Source organism: Ambystoma mexicanum, chromosome 1p (genome assembly GCF_040938575.1).
Source record: "Ambystoma mexicanum isolate Mex_15411 chromosome 1p, UKY_AmexF1_1, whole genome shotgun sequence".
Lineage (NCBI taxonomy): Eukaryota > Metazoa > Chordata > Amphibia > Caudata > Ambystomatidae > Ambystoma > Ambystoma mexicanum.
The window spans coordinates 1,346,987,215-1,347,006,101 of record NC_090921.1 but is presented as its reverse complement, the minus strand read 5'-3'; positions in this window follow the sequence as shown (position 1 = coordinate 1,347,006,101).

Below are 18,887 nucleotides of genomic sequence, written 5' to 3'. Positions count from 1 at the left end.
AACCGTGCCGGTAAAACCGACAGGTAGCAGCCGGACCCATAATGAATTACTGGCACCCGAGTTCCCGGTGCCACCGGGCTATTCCAAGTCCGGTGGCCAGGAAGTCAGGCGCCAGTAATTTTGTTAGTCCCCATTACCATGGAGTAGTACTCCATGGGAATGGGGACACAGGAGCACCGGCACCATTAACAACGGTGCTGGTGCTTCCGTGAGAACTCTGCGAGCGGGTGCCGTCCCGCCCAGCAAGTTTGATCCTGGCTGGCGGGACGGCACCTGCCCGCAGAGTTGTACTTTGCCGGTCCAGAAACAACAGTGCCGGTAGGCTTATCGGCACCGTTGTTTCCGGACCGGCACAGTTGTAATGAGGCCCATTGTGTCCCCTCAGCACTCCACATAATGTGAGGTGTGTGGATTCCACAATATAAATGTCAGTTAGGAAAAAAGTATCCCCCTGTCCTTGGCAACGTTTGTTATCACAAGGAAAATAAAAAGAGCTGCTGAAGGAGCTCCCAGCAACACTGTACAGAAAGTGCTGTGTGATGCAATAATAAATTGCAGATGCCTTAAAAGTTGGAGGGAAGAATGACTCCAAGAAGATAAAATCAAAAGGGCTGAAAAAGGTTCCCAAACGTAGAGGAAAAGACTGAGTGAGTGTCGAAAAAGGTTTCCACTCACTCAGGTGAACTGGTAAAAAAAATCCAAGAGTCCAGCAAAAAGTGCTGTGGAACTCACAAGTGGGGAGAATTACACCCAAAATGGAAATTCTACCTAACACTACATCCTAAACTGTAACGGTTGCTCTGTACGCGACAGAGATAGGGGTATACTATATCATGTTATGCTGATTGGTAATATGTATATTTTAAAACCACTTCTAGCACTAAACCACAAAAGAATGTCCCTTTACACTTAGACCAGGGAAGCACACACCTTCAGCAGGAAGCCAAATTAAAGCCATTATTACATTGGATTAAAATCTCGAGTTTAGAAACTTAGTTTTAACATATGGACGCTCTTATTGATGTTAGTGGAGACGGTGCGGTGAGACTTCCATAGTTCAAACGTATAAGGCATGTCTCTCATGCCATCCAACTAGCTTTTATTTTTAATGATCCAGCCTAAATTAGTAAACTTATAAGGGAGCTAATAAAGCTTCTGAGAATTGGGCGCAAAAGGCTAACAGACTCCACCTGCTGGAAGAGCAGATGGGGAATGGGATATCTGAACCCTACCGAAAAAGGGTGCTTATTCTAAAACTACGTCCCGGTACTCTAGCTCTTGTTCATCTTATGATGAAATGGGGGACTGTCCCCATTGACCTCTTGCCAGCTATCCTCATCTGTAAGAGAGGATGGGATATGTGTCCTGATAGTTTGTCTAATTTATAACCGTGCAAGGAAAAACTGGTCACTCCCTGCATTACGATCTGCGTGGGTTTGAATGGGATGTGCTTAAATTCTATCGACAGAGTGACTCTGATTCCATGGTCTTTGCTATAGGTAATTATGTGAAAATGTATTGGTCTAGAAGAAGCAGATCAATTAATGTTCTCTTGAATAAAATGTAGATGGTAGATTAACCGTAAAACTAGGTGATTGGCCATTTGTACGAAAACCTATTTTAGTCGTTTTTTCAAGTATTGCTATTGTCCAGTTGTATAAGGAAAGGTCAGGTTACTAGCCCAATTGATTTAAGTCTATTTACTTATTTAGACTTTATATAGATTATATTGGCTTGTTGAAAATCTAGGTTTTGAGGATTTGTATTACTTTAAAAGGAAACGGATGATGATTTAAGGTACGTTTTGTGTTTTAAAGACTGTTATTGTATAGTATTTCCTAGTTTTGCTTGTATGTTTGTATTATTTTGGAACCGATTTCCAAAATAAACTAACAAATAACTTCCTACTCGGGTAATGTTCTTACTGATGGATGTTCCTCATACAGATTCCACATGTATGACAATCCTATCCACAGTGCAGCTGCTGTTTGGAAACTTTTCCGCCACCAGGGTGTTTAGCATGGCTCATTGAGGCGCAGAGGACCATACCTCAGTTACATAATTTTTCCTAGCACTAACAAGTAATTTTTTCTTGTAATGGCTCTATGATTGAGTCCCAAAGCCATATGAAGACCTGGAGGAGGGAGGAAGCAAGGATGCCACCTAACCAGAAAACGCTGAAGGACCACCCTACCAAAACCATAATCCTGGCCTGAAAGGTAGAACGTAGTATCCCCATAGCCCATCGAACCCTGACACACCTTCCTACACCCCTCCCACCAGTACCTTCCCATGTTTACTGATGTACGTTAACCAGCCAAGCCAGGTAGGAAGTACTGAGACGAGGAAGAGACCAACTGACTCAATGGGAGTCCTCAACATAAATCCTGGGATGAGGAAGGAGTGCGGAAAGCATGAAGAGCACATCTACCGAATGCTCTAGTTGTTAAAGGATTCCTATTGGCCGAGCTACCATTACAACAGAAGAGGGAATTTCAAATCGGAAAGGTCCTCCCTGGAGGAACCGGGAGATATGAACCCTGTACGAAGGAAGGAACAGCAGAGGACGAGAAAGATACCAGCCTGCAGTTACGCCACCAGAAGGTCTGTTGTGGAAAGGCTGGAGCGGGAGACAGGGGGTGGAGCACTCAGCCGAACAAGGCTGGAACGAAGTAACCACCTGGGGCACGGGCCTAGCGGCAGGTAGCTGCTGCAGAGCCACAGCAGTCATTGGAACAATCGGAGGAGGGCTGGAGACCACTGGGAACCCCTGCGGAGTCACCGCCGTCCCTCGAAGGATCAGGACACACCAGACAGGGGCATTGAAGCCTGTATGCAACCGCGAGGTACCGATAAGCACCCAGAAGAGGGTGGGGAGAGCGGGATAGTTGTGGGAGCCCTCAAAAGACAGGGAAACCTTTGCCTAAAGAGTCTACAATGACAAGAGGCAAATACAAAAAGGGTCTGGGACCCGAGAGAGAGAAGCCTATGCCAAAGGGGCCTGGACCCAAAATGAAGAAACTAATAAGGAGGGTCTGTAACCCGACGGGGGGCCTGACAGCATAGCAAACTTGGTGTAACTCCTGAGGAACAAGAGGAACTGCGAAGGGACTGGGACCCACAGCCAATGACAAATTGTCTCTGGGATCATCATCATAGTCACAGTACCTGGTAGGGTAGTGAAACACAGTAAATACTGGAGATCCTGAAGGGTACTTGGAGAAAGCCCAAGGGAAGGGAGACATACCCCTTGGTCTTAATGAACATTGTGGAAAAATCCAATAGCAGGGCAATGTCCTCTGGCTTTGTGAAACATGTCTTAAAGGCCAGGAGAAAAAAGACACTTGTCATGGCATTGTGAGAACCATTGAGAAACCAAAGAAAGGTCAGGGGGAGGGAGTCATTCCCCTGACACTGTGAAGATACAAGATGTTTGTTTTGTGTGTTTTGCTGCAATACACAAAGAACCTTTTTGAGACTTTTGATTTACATTCCTGGAAAAGAACAATTTTGTTTACTTGACCCAGAACTGAACTTTGGATTGTTGTCTAAGAAGAAGGGAGCCATTCTTCTGGACCAAGAAGACCACCCGTCTTCCTTAGTTGAGTTTATAGTGTAACTGATGGAATTAGGCTTTTGACACAGGATAGACCTTTTGCTTTAGACTGACCTTAGTATTAGTTGAGGCAGGGAAACCTCTCTTAGAACTAGGGTCAGATAGGGTTTTCTCTTTTAATTGCTCACTAATAAAAGTCTATAGCCAAAAGCATGCCACCTGTGCGTCGGTCTTCTACTTCTACACCCTTACAAGAATGAAAGGGATCAGCAGGAAAGCATAACGGAGGTTGAATGTCCATTTGATCGCCAGTGCGTCCCTCAGTGGTCCCTGATGAAGCACATTTTTTGAAGCAGAACAACTTGCATTTCCTGATCACACTGGAGGTGAAGAGGTCCACCTGAGGAGTTGCCCAAAAGGAGAAGATCTCCTCCAGAACTTCCCGACAGAGCTCCCACTTGTGGGAGACTAATATCTGTGTGCTCAAGGCATCTGCTGTGACATTCTCCCTTACAGCAAGATGAGCATCTATCAAAGAGATGCCGTTATGCAGAGCCCAGAACCACAGTCGCATTGCTTCTCTGCATTGCCGCAAAGAGCCCTCACCTCCCGCTTGTGTTGTCCGTCAGGATCAGCACAGTCTTGCGCTTCACAGAGGAGGATGATGGAACAAGTTACTTACCTGTAACTGTTGTTCTCCAGCATGGGTCTGGCATGGATTCACATGCTCATGAATATTCCCCGTTGTCAGGCTGGGAATCCTCAGTAAAGAAAAAATCAGTATCAGTTTCGTTTCTGATCTGTCTTTCGTAGTAGTAACCAATCACTGATCTCTGCGTCATACTGACCACAGCCAATGACTGCCCTCTACCTAAGCCCCGCCTCTGGCAGCCATCTTCAGATTTGGTAGCACGTGAAGTGGCAGTATGACCAAGTGAAGAGCCGCAGAGGGGTAGGCGGGAGGGTTCGCATGTGAATCCATGCCAGACCCATGCTGGAGAACAACAGTTACAGGTAAGTAACTTGTTCCTTCTCCAGCATGGGGTCTGGCATGGATTCACATGCTCATGAATAAAGAATACATAGCAGTACACACATGCACAACCACGGGAGGTGGCAAAGGCTCAACATTAAGCATTACATCAAACTCAACATTAAGCAATTCTTACCTCCTCACCAGGCTCACCTTAGGCGAACAGGTTGCGCAGCACTGCTTGGCCGACCCCGGACTCCTCCCTGGAATCCCGATCGACGCAGTAGAATTTCGTGAAGGTGTGCGTCGACCTCCACGTAGCAGCCCTGCAGATGTCCAGCAAGGGCACACCAGACAAGAACGCCGTGGTAGCTGCGATCGCTCTGGTGGAATGGGCTCTCGGACGGCCAGGCAGCGGTCGGTTTGCCAACCGATGACAGTACATGATACAGCCGGAGAGCCATCTGGAAATGGAGGCCTTCGAGAGAGCCTTCCCCTGATTAACAGGTCCAAAGTTCACAAAAAGTGACGTCTTCCGAAAACACTTTGTGCGGTCCACGTAGAACTTCAGCGCTCTAGCCACATCCAGCGAGTGCAAAGTCCTTTCGGCCAGCGACGAAGGCGACGGGAAGAAAACAGGTAACACCAAGGGTTCGTTGAGGTGGAAGTCCGACAGCACCTTGGGCAAGAAGGAAGGGTGCTTCCTGAGCACTACCCTCGTGTCGTGAAAAGTCAAGTACGGGGGCTTGCAGGAAAGGGCCTGGATCTCTCCCACTCTTCGTGCGGAGGTGATGGCCACAAGAAACGCTGTTTTCCACGACAAGAACTTCAGCGGAGCCGAGTGCAGAGGCTCGAACGGAGGTCCCATGAGCTTGGTCAGCACCACGTTGAGCTCCCACGCCGGGGCCGGAGCCTTCACCGGCGGGAACGATCTGAACAGTCCCTTCATGAATTCTTTCACCAGACGATGAGACCACAAAGACGTCCGCCCCGTGGTTCTGGTGTATCGGGAGATCGCAGCAAGATGAATCTTGATGGACGCGTGCGCCAGTCCAGCCTTGGCCAGCGTCAGAAGGTACGGCAGTACCTGGGGAGGCGTAATCCGTATAGGGTTAATCTTCTGTGCGTGGCACCAGACAGAGAACCTCTTCCATTTGTGTCCATAGCATTTAAGAGTTGAGGACGTCCTGGCCTTTGCAAAAACCTCTCTGCAGTCGGCCGGTATGTCGTAGCCTCCAAATAACGCTGCAGGAGCCAGGCCTGCAAGTTAAGCGACTTCGGGTCGTAATGGAGGATGGCGCCTCCTTCCCTGGAGAGAAGATCCGCGTCCACTGGCAGCTTGATTGACGGGGACGCTGACAAGCCCAGAAGGTCTGGGAACCATATCTGCCTTGGCCACGCAGGTGCGACAAGGATCATCCTGCACCGTGATCTCTTGAGCTGGTTGATGAGCCGGATCAGCAACGGCAATGGAGGGAACGCGTATAGAAACAGGCCCTCCCAGGGGAACGAGAAAGCATCGCCCATGCTCCTCGGCTGGGGAAACCTGCTGGCAAACCTCTGGCACTTGGAGTTCGTCGCCGTCGCAAACAGATCGATCTGGGGTGTGCCCCACTGTCGGAAGACGCAGTCCACTAGATCCTGTCGTAGTTCCCACTCGTGGCACGAGCGCAGCTCTCTGCTGAGCGAGTCGGCGATGGTGTTTTTTATCCCTGCCAGATGAAACGGCACCAGAAACATCCCTTGGGCGACGGCCCAATGCCACAGATCCTGCGCCTCCTTGGACAGGGCTGGGGATCTGGTACCGCCCTGCTTCCTGATGTAGAACATGGTGGTGGTGTTGTCGGTGAAGATCCTCACCACCTTGCCCTTGAGGGACGGAAGAAAGGACCTGAGGGCCCAAAACACTGCACGGAGCTCCAGGACGTTGATATGGAGGGACTTCTCCGTCGGAAGCCAAAGGCCTCTCTCGTGCAGATTTTCGGTGTGCGCTCCCCACCCTTCCAGGGAGGCATCCGTGGTCACTGTCTCCTGGTGGCCGGGGGTCTGGAAGTCCATGCCCGCCATCAGATGCGCGGGGGTGCCCCACCACCGGATCGCTCGTCGGAAACTCTTGTCGAGTGTGATCCTCTCCTCGAAGCTGCCCGTCGTCTGGATCCAGCGCGCGTCCAGGAACTCCTGCAACGGGCGCATCTGGAGCCTGCACAGGCGGATGAGATAAATGCAAGAAGACATCATTCCGAGGAGGGACTTGATGGACCTCACCCTGGCCGCGTCCGCAACCAGCATCCGCTGCACCTTGCCCAAGATGGCCCTCGTCCTTTCCTCCGACGGAGAGGCCAGAAGCGACACTGTGTCGAGCTTCACTCCCAGAAACAGTGCGTCTTGCGCGGGCACCAGGTGGGACTTGGCGTAGTTTGTGGAGAATCCCAGGTCCGTGAGTAGTTGAACGGTCCTTGCCGTGTGCTCCACGGCAAGCTCCTTCGTCTTTGCTCGAATGAGCCAGTCGTCCAGGTAGGGGTAGGCGTGGATCCCCCCTCGGCGCAGCTGCGCCGCCACCGGTGCGAGGCACTTGGTGAACACCCTGGGTGCCGACCTCAATCCGAAGGGAAGGGCTCTGGACTGGTAGTGACGCCCTTGGACCACGAACCTGAGAAACTTTCGGTGTCCCTTTAGGATGGGAATATGGAAGTAGGCATCCTCCAAATCCAACGACGACAGGAAATCGCCCTCCTCTAGTTGACCCAGGACGTGTTGGAGGGTGACCATCCGGAACTTCTGTGCCTTGATGAATTTGTTCAGTCGTCGTAGGTCCAGGATGGGACGCCATCCTCCCATCTTCTTCTTCACGAGGAAGTATCTTGAGCATCGCCTTTACCTCCAAGAGAAGAACAAGTTACTTCTTACCTTGTAACATTCTTTCGACGGGATGTTCCTCCGACGTATTCCTCATCTTAGATATCTCCTTCCAGCTCTGCTGGCCTCGGAAAAATTTTTCTCTAGAGGGCGCTGCGCGCCGACGTCCTTCGAGTCGATGTCCCTCGACAGCCGCCGTATCGACGTTCGACGTCATCCTGCCTATAAAGGCCGCGCGCAGCGTCCGTTGCTCAGTTCCGTTTTGTAGCCCACAGTATTACTGTCTGGACTAGATTAATCACCCTGAAGGAGCGTAAGCTGCAACAACAAGGGAAGTAGAACTGCGGGGATGGATGGGAGGGTCGATGAGGAATACGTCGGAGGAACATCCCGTCGAAAGAACGTTACAAGGTAAGAAGTAACTTGTTCTTCGAGGGGATTGTGTCCTCCGACGTATTCCTCATCTTAGATAGGCTCCCATAGCAGTATTCTAAATTCGGAGGAGAGAGTACTGACTTCACGCTGTCTTCTATTGATGAATAGAATGTAGTACAGCCCTTCCAAACCTAGTCTCTTGACTGGAGGAGGAATCCAAATTGTAAAAACGTGTAAAGGTATGGATAGACGACCATGTAGCGGCCGCACAGATGTCTTTAACTGGCACGCCTCTTTTGAGGGCCGATGAAGCTGCAATACATCTGGTCGAATGAGCCCTAAGGTTTTGAGGGGGCTCTTTCCCTGCCAGTTTATAACATTCCAGAATGGCTAGATATGGTCTGTTTAGTTATTGGTAACCCCAGCTTGTGACCTGTGTAACCTACAAACAGCTGGTCTGCCTGTCTTATCCTGGCTAGTCTACTAATGTAAAAACTTGGGGGTTTACAAGAAAGAGCTTGTAATTCGCTCACCCTTCTGGCAGATGTAAGTGCTATTAATAAAACAGTTTTAAGGGTAAGGAATCTTAACGAACAAGAATGGAGAGGTTCGAAAGGTGTACCCATCAGGAAAGTTAGTACTAAGTTTAAATCCCATAGGGGAACTTGGAATGGTCTTGGGGGATAAACATTGGTTAACCCCTTTAGAAACTGTATTACCAAGGGTAATTTGAAATAGGATGGTTCTTCCGCAGTACGCTTAAAGATGGATAGCGCTGCGAGATAGCCCTTAATGGTGCCAACTTGAAGGCCTGAATTTGCCAAATATAGTAGGAAGGACAGAACCATTGGTGTACCACATGAAAAAGGATCAATATTCTGTTCTCTACACCAGCTGCAAAATCTGTTCCAACGGCAGCGGTATAAAGACTTTGTTGCTGGCCTCCTTGCCGAAAGCAACACCTCCATAACATCATCAGGGAGGTCCCAATCCTTGTACCTCAGCCGTTCAGAAGCCAAGCGTGAAGGTTGAGGGTTTTGATGTCTGGATGGAGAACCTGACCTCCCTTCTGTGAGAGTAGGTTCTCTCTGAGTGGAAGTCGAATTGGAGGGCAGATGGACAAGTCTAGAAGGTCCGGGTACCACGTTCTCCTGGCCCAATCCGGGGCAATTAGGATCATGGTTCGACGGAATCTTCTCAACCTCCTGATCATTTGAGGAATGACAGGGACCGGTGGGAACGCGTACAGAAGCGGAAACTCCCAGTCCACTCCCAGAGCTCCTCTCAGAGGAAATTCCCTTGAGCAGAACAGGTCGTATTTCCTGTTTAGGCTGGTGGCGAACAGATCTACCTGAGGGGTTCCCCAAAGGGCGAAGATCTCTTGAAGGACTTCCTGAGCTAGCTCCCACTCGTGGGAGACTGTGTTCTGCCTGCTCAGAGCATCCGCTGTCAAGTTCTTCTCTCCGGCTAGGTGAACTGCCGATAGAGAGATTCCTTCTTGGATTGCCCAAAACCAGAGCTGCATCGCCTCTCTGCACAGGGGTAGTGATCCTACGCCTCCTCTTTTGTTGAGGTAATGCATGGCCACCGTGTTGTGTCCGTCATTATCAGGACGTTCTTCCCTTGTACAGCTGGCAGGAAAGCCTTCAGCGCAAGTCTGATGGCTCTCAGCTCTAACAGGTTGATGTGTAGTCTGGACTCCGATGGAGACCAACGACCGCTGATGGTCAAATCGTTTGCGTGGGCTCCCCCCCCCGTGAGTGAGGCATCCGTGACTACTGTTATCTCCGGCCAGGGTTGCCAAAACTGTTCTCCTTTCAGAATGTTCTCCTGACAGGCCCACCACTGAGTCCTCAGTGCCCACTGGAGGGATCTCATTCTCAGACGAGCCTCTGGCACGAGGAAAATGCAGGATGCCATGAGGCCTAGCAACCTCAAAAAGTCGAAGGCTGGGAGACGTTGGGCATGCTGGAACTTGGTAACCATCTGTAGAATATCTTGAGCCCTCACCTCTGGTGGCGAGGCTTTTCCCAGGGAAGTATCCAGGATCGCTCCTATGAACTGGAGTCTCTGCGATGGTATCATTTGTGACTTCTTTAAATTGAGGGAGAAGCCCAGTCTGTGAAGGAAGTGGCACACGTGATTTAGCTGGATCTGAGCTTGCTCCGGAGAAACAGCCCTGATCAGCCAATCGTCCAGGTAAGGGTAGACGTGAATCCCTTCCCTCCTTAGGCTTGCAGCCACTACCGACATTAACTTGGTGAAGACCCTCGGTGCGGAGGTCAGCCCAAATGGCAGCACTCGAAATTGATAGTGAGAGTTGCCAATTGCGAACCTCCGGTATTTCCTGTGTTTGAGATGGATAGGCACATGGAAATAAGCGTCCTGAAGGTCCAGAGATACCAACCAGTCCTGGAACTGAAGGGCCTGGAGGATCAGAGAAAGAGTGACCATCTTGAATTTGTCTTTTCTGAGAAATTTGTTCAATTCTCGCAAGTCCAAGATGGGTCTCAGTCCTCCGTCTTTCTTTGGAATGAGGAAGTAAGGGGAGTACCAGCCCTTGTTCCTCTCCGCTACAGGTACCGGTTCTATGACACCTTTCTCTAGCAGGTCCAAAATTTCCTGCAAGAGGAGCGGATCTGGAGCTTTCTGAGAGCTGATCCCCGGTGGATGACTCTGAGGTATACATAGGAAAGGCAGGCAGTAACCTTGGGCGACTGTTTCCACTGCCCAAGCATCTGACGTGATAGCCTGCCATACCGTCAGATGTTGAGTCAACCTGCCTCCTACAGGTTTCCTGTGAGGGGAGTCCTCAGAGTGGTTTTGGGGCGGCTGATGCAGATGCCGATGGTAAAGAGGCACCTGCTGTTGCTGCGGCTTTAGAATATCTACCCCGTCCACCTCGGGTAGTTCTTCTTTGACCCCTTTGAGCCGGTCGTCCTCTACCTCTTCCGAATGCGGAGTAGAAGCGAAAGGACTTGCCCCTCGCAGAGGTTCCTGTGGGACAAAAAGGAGTCTGACGGATTGCAGCTCCTAGGGATTTTGCTGCAGCTTTTGAAGTTTGCAGTTTCTCTAAACTGTCATCCGCCTTTTTCCCGAACAAAGAAGAGCCCTCGAATGGCATGTTCAAGAGTCTGGCTTGCACATCTGGGGCAAAACCCGACCTTCTCAACCAAGCAAATCTCCTGGTTGAAGTACTTGCCGCCATTGCTCTGCTGATACTGTCAGCCGAGTCAATGCCCGTCTGGAGGGATTCGCACATAGCGTCTTTACCGTCCTGTATAATATTCAGGAGCGCATCCATTTCTTCTCCCTCCGGGATGCAGTCAGCCGCTGTAGAAGCACACTCCCAAAGTGTATGGCTGAACCTAGCAAGGGTGCAAGTAGCATTAACAGACTTTAACACCATGCTACATGCTGAAAAGACTTTCTTTGCCATAGCATCATATTTTTTATCGTCCCTGTCCTGTGGGACTGTAGGGTAAGCTGTCTTGACATCGGTAGAGGATGCTGCTTGTACCACCAGACTTTCTGGGGATGGGTGTTTAGACAAAAACTCTGGGTCTGTGGAAGATACCCTGTATTTTGTAGACAGTTTTTTATTTACTGCAGGTATTACATCTGGGGTTTCCCAGTTTGTCATGATCTTTCTCTGAAGAGCTTTATGAAAAGGCACCACAGGATCCTCCTGTGGGCCTTTGTCAAGAATATCCGTGAGGTCATCTTGTTGGAAAGATTGTGAAGGTGCAGACCACCCCATGAACTCTGTAATTCTGGCCATTAAGGCTCTGTATGGGGTTTCAGCATGCTCCCCCGGGTCTGGCTTAGCAAACTCCACCTCAGGGGAAGTGTCTAACCCACTTGCCTCATGTAAAGAATCATGAAGATCCTTTAATCTGCGCTCTTCAGAGGAAAATTCCTCTCTAACTGGGGTTACAGGTCCCTGTAACTCAAATATGTCTTGTTCAGACAATTCACCCTCTTCTAAAATTGAGGATATAGTTCTCAATTGTTCTGAACTCATAAGGGGAGTAAATCCCATTTCCAAGGCAGAAGGTGCCGAACTTGTCATTATTGGCCTCGAAAGCGTCGATGTCGTCGACGTCGAAGGCTTCGAGCGTGGCGTCGAAAACAGAGGTGGAGGCCTCGAGGACCTCGACAGAATTGGAATTCTACTCGACAATATCGAAGTCATCGACGTCGAGGGCCTGGGGATAGTCACTGGATGTGTGGAAACCGTGACTTTTCTTGGCGTCGAGTCGACAGACCCGTGTGTCGAAGGTCCCCTCGACAACGGCGTCGAAGACATCGACGTCGACGGGACCTTCGTCGACGGCACCTTCGAGGAAGGTTTGGAGGTCATAGTCCTGCTCGAGGGTTCGAAACGCGCTCGAGAGGTTTCTTTCGCCGGGTACTGCGACTCGCAGCGTTTTTGACCTTCGGGTCTTTCGACCAGAGCATCGCTCTCGGCAGACTTCGAGGGGGTCGAGGCCGCTTTCTCGAAGACGCTCATCATATTCTTTCGGAATTCCTCCCATTCAGCCCGGGAACTATGTTTCGTGGGGCAAGGGATTCTTTTTGGCGAAACAGAGGAAGAGGAAGACGGAGAAGGGGATATTCGGCGTCTCCTCTTCGAGTGCTTCGATCTCGAGGAGTAATGAGACCCACTCCGAGACCTGGAGCGCGAATGGTGACGAGGAGACGAATGTCTCGACTTCGTCGACGAAGAAGAAGCTTTAAAAGTCTTACCTTTCTTACCTTTCTCCAGCTTCCCCCTACGCTCCTTCAGGGCCTTAGCTGTCATGGACATATAGTCCTCGCATTCCGAACAATGGTGTTCAGCTCCCAAGCACCACAGACAAATTCTGTGAGGATCGGTCAACGACATCTTTTTCCCACAATCTCGGCATTTTTTTAAGCCGGATCGAGGAGTTGTCGGTTCCGACGAGGAAGCCATCGAGTACGGATCGAATAACTCGAGGTAAATAGGATTATTCTGACTAAGAACTGAGCAACGGTATTCCGAGGCACCGAGTAAGCGTGGAAAAACGGAACTGAGCAACGGACGCTGCGCGCGGCCTTTATAGGCAGGATGACGTCGAACGTCGATACGGCGGCTGTCGAGGGACATCGACTCGAAGGACGTCGACGCGCAGCGCCCTCTAGAGAAAAAATTTTCCGAGGCCAGCAGAGCTGGAAGGAGATATCTAAGATGAGGAATACGTCGGAGGACACAATCCCCTCGAAGTTGAGGGACGTGATGTTCTTTCCTGGCCACAGGGGGGACGCGCGGGCACCTCTTTAGAAACTCGAGCGCGTGACCCTGAGCTAGGGCGTCCAGCACCCAACAGTCGGTGGAGATGGACTCCCACACGCTGACGAAGCTCGCCAACCGGCCTCTCACCGGGTGCTTCGGTGGGGGCCCGACCCCACGGCCGGTTCAGTCCTGCTTCGACAAGGCTTTGCCGCCTTGCCCTCCTTGGCGACGACGGCGGGGTCCGCCTGACTTGCCTCGTCCCCTGTAAGCTTCCTGTGACGACGAACGGGCCGCTTGATGGTTTGTGGAAAATTCGCCGCTGGAACCTTTGGAGGCACCCTGTTTGCCTCCGCCGCTCCGAAAGGGCGGCCGCCGTTGCTGGAGAACCCCAAGAGCCCGGGCCGTCTCCGTGTCCGTGTCCGCCTTGATCGTCCACTGTTTTCCCAAACAGGTTGTTTCCGTCGAACGGCATGTCCAAGACTCTGGTCTGCACGTCCTGACGGAAGTCAGTAGCCTTGAGCCATCCACGCCGCCTAAGGCACACGCCGTTGCCCAACTGGCGAAATCCAGTGTCAGCGATGTCCGTCGCAATCGTAATGGCGTGGTCCGACGTCACCTCTCCTTCCTGCAAGATCTCTAGGGCTTCCGCCCTCTTGTCGTCTGGTAGGAAGTCCAGCAGGGGGGCCAGTTTGTACCACAACTCCCTGTCGTAGCGGGCTACGATAGCCAAGGCGTTGGCCGCCTTAATCGTCGTCGCTGCCGACGAGATGACTCTGCGTCCCATCGTGTCTAATTTCTTTCCCTCGCCGTCCGGCGGGGAGGTTGACGTAGAGGCCGCGCCCCCCCCGCTTTCTTCCTGGCCGGCGCGGAGACGACCAAGTCCGGGGTCGGCTGTGCCCGAAGGCACAAGGGGGCCGCGCCCGGGACCCGGTACTTCTTCTCGTACCGATCCCTTCTAGCCGGCGTCGTGGATGGGTTCTTGAGGAGGGCGAGGCCCTCATCCCAAATATCGTCTAGTAGAGGTACAGCGAGGACCGTCTTCCTCTTGGTCTCGCGCCGTTGATAAAGGAAACCTTCCTTCTTCTCTTCCGGGCAGAGCTGGAAATCATGGCGTGAAACGATCCAATCTCGTCGGGCGGGGAAGACGGGAGATCCTCGTCGTAAACCTCGTCGTCTGTACCCGTCACGGCCGTGTCAGTCCCCGTATCATCCCCACGTGTCGTGGACGGGGAGGAGGGCTGAACAGGGCGCGATGGCTGAAAAGGAGGTGGAGGATGAATCCTTCTCTTAGGGGGAGGGCTCCCATAAGGGCCTGGCTCCGGGTCCCCCGTCGGGAGTGGTTCCTCCGTTGGTGGTAACGGCAGTCTCGTCCTCATCTCCGAGCATAAGGACTGTATATCCAACAAAATGGCCGCCGAGTTGTCTTGCAGCACTGGTTGAGGGGGATCCGACGGGCGATCACGAGCCCCGTCGGCACCCTCGACGCCCTCGTCGTCTTCCACGTCGTGGTCCCTCCCGACAGGATGGCCTTCTTCCACGCCAGAGCCGTGGCCTAAGACTTCGATCAGCTCCTCCTCAGAGGTTGAGGCCGAGTCCACGACGACCTCCTGCCCCCCCTTTTTCTTCTCCGTCGGAGGTTTCACGGGGGTCCTGTCGATGGGCATGAAAGAGGACTCCCTCCGCGGTGGCAGGGAGATTCTGGGCCCCGGGGTCGCCACCACTGGTGTAGCCTCCACAGGCTGAGCCAGGGCCACCGCGACTGTCTCGATAGAGGCCTTGGCCGGATGGATCAAGGCTTTCACCACCTCAGGTGCGCTCACCGCCTTCTCCTCGGGGGGAGGGTCACAACCTCGCTCCCCCTCCGATGGGGCCTTAGGGCACGACCGGGGTCTCTCCAGGAGTTTCGCTGGGTGCTCGGCCTTCCTCTTACCCGAGCCAGAGCGTTGGCTCGTGGTTGATGGCGCCGGGGAGGATGCGCCCTGCCTGGCGCCCGTAGAGCCCGACCGTTCGGCGCTCCCGGTGCCAGCGGACTCGCAGTGCTTGGCCTTCTGTTGGACCCCCGTCGCCGGGGCGCCCTCAAAGGTCTTAGAAGACCGCTCGGACTTCTTCTTCTTCTTCTCGCCTGATGGGCTCTTTCCTTCCAGCCAGTTGGCGAGACGTTGATGGCGGTCCTTCATGGTCCGCTCCGACATATTGCCGCAAAACGCACAGTCCTTCTCCACGTGCGTCTTGTCCTCATATATGCAGTAAAGGCAAAGGGAGTGTTTGTCCTCCTTAAAGACATTCTGAAGCTGGCATCCAGGGCAGACCCTGAACAGCTTTCCGGGCGTCGAGCTTCCCTTCTCCTGGGCCATGTCCGAGATGGGCCTGAGAAACTTCTGGAGTCCTCCAAAAGCGTGGCTCGACGAAATCTTCACCCTTGAGGGGCGTAGACGAATCCGACACGGGTCCCCGTTGATCGGATGAAGAAACGGTGGTGCTTGAGGCTCTTTTGACTGAAAAAGAGAAATTTTTCGGAGAAAAAAACGCGAAAAAAAGCACTAACGCTCGAGAGCAATAGCACGAGGATCCCAACACTTGAACGTGCGGTAAAAATCTGAAGATGGCTGCCAGAGGCGGGGCTTAGGTAGAGGGCAGTCATTGGCTGTGGTCAGTATGACGCAGAGATCAGTGATTGGTTACTACTACGAAAGACAGATCAGAAACGAAACTGATACTGATTTTTTCTTTACCGAGGATTCCCAGCCTGACGACGGGGAATATTCATGAGCATGTGAATCCATGCCAGACCCCATGCTGGAGAAGTGCAGGGCCAGCCTGATCGCACTTAGCTCCAGCAATTGATATGTTCCTGATTCTCTGAGGGAGACCACAGTCTGCTCACTGTTGGTTCTAACACGTGAGCATCCTAACCTGTCAGACATCAGTTACCACCATTACTTGGCACCAGGGTTGATGAAACAACGCACCTCTCAGCAAGTTGTCTCACGGCCCACCAGGCAAGATCCCAGAGCCACCTGGACTGCAAACCTGCAGGTGGTCTGACATGTGGCCTTGTAATTGCAACCCTTGACATCAGAGTAGCCACTGAAGCAATCTCATGTTCAGCCTTGCCTCTGAAACTACTAGGATGCAGGAGGCCATGAGGCCTAGTAGGCACAGAAAGACTGAGGCAGGAACTCGCCTTTGAGATTGGAGAACATGGACCATCCGAGAGATGTCCACCACTCGTCCTTTGGGTTGAAATGCCCTGCCCAAGCGAGTGTCCAAGTCTGCTCTGATAAATCGGAGGAATTGGGACGTCCAAACCCGAGACTTTTTGAAGTTTAGGGAAAAAAGTCCAGGCTTTACAACAGACTGCATGAGCAGAGCAGATGCTCAGGCACTAGGTCGGAGTAGTGAGCTCAGACGAACCCGTCATCCAGGTAAGGAAATACATGAATACTCTCACTCCTGAGGCGAGTAACCACCACTGCTAGCAGCTTGATAAAAGCCATGGGAGACGAACGGCAGGATTTTGAACTGGTAGTGATGTTGGCCCACCACGAACTTAACTCAGGGACTTCCTGTGCTTCCAATGAATAGGCACATGGAAGCAGGCATCCTGAAGGTAAAGTGATACCAACCAGTCCTTCAGATATGGGGCTTGCAGGATCTGGGCTAGAGTAACAATATTGAATTTGTTCTTGGTTACGAACAAATTCAATAGCTGCAGATTCAGTATCGGACACAAACCACTTTGGCACCAGAAAATAGGTGGAATACCAAACCTTGCCTCGTTCTGAGAGCGGTACCAGTTCTGTCGCGCTCTTTGATAGTAGCTGACAGACCTGCCCTAGGAGGATGGGATTCAGAAGCAAAGTGTTGGTGTGAGGGCCATGTCTGGACACCACAAAAAGGAAGGGAGGCATTAGCCCTGTTGAATGACCTGCAAGGCCCAAGCATCGGACATGGTCTTTGATGTTTCTATGTTGAACAAAAAAGCCCCGCCTCCCCCAACAGGAGAATCGCGGAAAACCTCAGAGGATTTGCCCCTTGTGGGAATGGTGAACAAAGCCACTCCTCCTCGGGAAGCACCTCTACCCCTTGCTGTCTTCCTGAGGGTGCCTGGCCTCAAACCTCACAGGACATAGGAGGCTTACCGAAGTCAGGGAGGGCTGTTGTACAGCTAGACCCAAGGACTTTGCAATAACCGTTGACTACTGAAATTTATGAAGGGTGGCATCGGCTTTTGCCCCAAAATAGGTCCTCTCCATCAAAAGGCAGTCCAAGAGTTTAGCCTAGACATCATGCGCAAAGCCAGACGTCCTCATCCATTAGTGATGACCAACTACTGTGCTCGTAGCCATTGATCTGCTGACACAATCAGCTTTGTATAGTCGAGACTAGCATCTGACAAGAGGCTTCCCTGCCATCCATGACCGTAGACAGGAAGCCCTTCCTGAATCACCCCCTCAGGGATGCGTCAGCCGCATTTGTCACAGTTGACCACAGGCCGAAAGAAAATGTTGCCAAAGTACAAGAAGCATTCATTGTAAAAAGGGTGAGACTGCTGGATGCAAAACCTTCTTCCCACAGGTGCCCAGGCTTTTACTCTCTCCATCGGGTGGAAGAGAAGGAAAGGTGGATAACTTCAGTTTCACAGTCATGCCCTGTACCACTAAGCTCTCAGCAGAGGAATACGTGGGCAAGACGGTTGGATCAGAGGGGGCAGGACAATGCTTTTTAGCAAGCTCATCAACAGCAGGTGCAGAGGCAGGCCTCTCCCACACCTCTAATACAGGGGCCTCGACTGCCACATTGAAGGGTAGTGTCATACATAGGTATTCGTATGGAGAAGGTGGAGAATACATCGGTGATACTAAAACTCGCCTCCCCAACATGGCGAATTCTTTGCACTGTGCTTACTATAACAACTTCATTGGTCTAGTCAATTCCAATATGGCTGCTTCTAACTCCTCCTATATGTACTAGCGTTCTAACCCAGGACGGCGCGTTACTTCAAACTTAACTCTGTGAAACTCTTGGATCTACGGGTGAAGTAAGTGCTCTCTCCTTTTCTTTTTTCCATTCTATACTCTTTAATTTCTCCCTGCTCTGTAACTCGAGCTGCCTTACTGTGTCTCCGTGGCTTGCTCAGCACTTCCCATTCCCTCTGTTTATTTGGATTACAGCACCGGAGCAATTCTAAGGAACCTTTCAATCTATGCCCCCGGCGAGACTTTGGCAGCCGCTGCGCCGTGTGTTTATTTACATGCAACTCCCGACGGAGAAGCAGTGCCTTTCTTAATCACTGTCAACTCTGAACTATTATTGCATTTCCTTGTCAGGAGAAACGAAGAAAACGATTCTCCACCCTTTTTGCTGTGTGACTTCCAACACAGCGTTTAAAAAAGGGATTTCTTTCTGAAATCTTCAGTTAGCAGTTTCTTCATAAACTCGAATTGGCGTTTCTGCTGCTACTGTTTAATCTGCCAGACCCACTTCCTTTACACACAAGTCTGGACAATCTACTCTCTCGTGCATCGCGGCCTTTCAAGACTTCCTACTTTGCGCAACACGTGCACCAATTATCAATTTAAAGCAAAGGAGTTTATACAACGGGTAAGTCCACAGACAGCATTCCTGGTTGTGTCTTGGTGCTATTCTCCCTTGCATACCCCTTGATCCTTTATAGCAAGATTACTAAGAAGGTTTCTCTTTCTCTTTATGTGCCTGGATTCAGAATACTACAACATCTGCATAAACTCTGCACCACGTGTAAAGATAGGAAACTCTGCTTCAGGACCTACAGCCTGACTCCACATTTGGGTTTTGTCCCCAGAAGTGGTTTCCCCAGGTTTACCTAGGAGCTTGTTTCAACATATCTG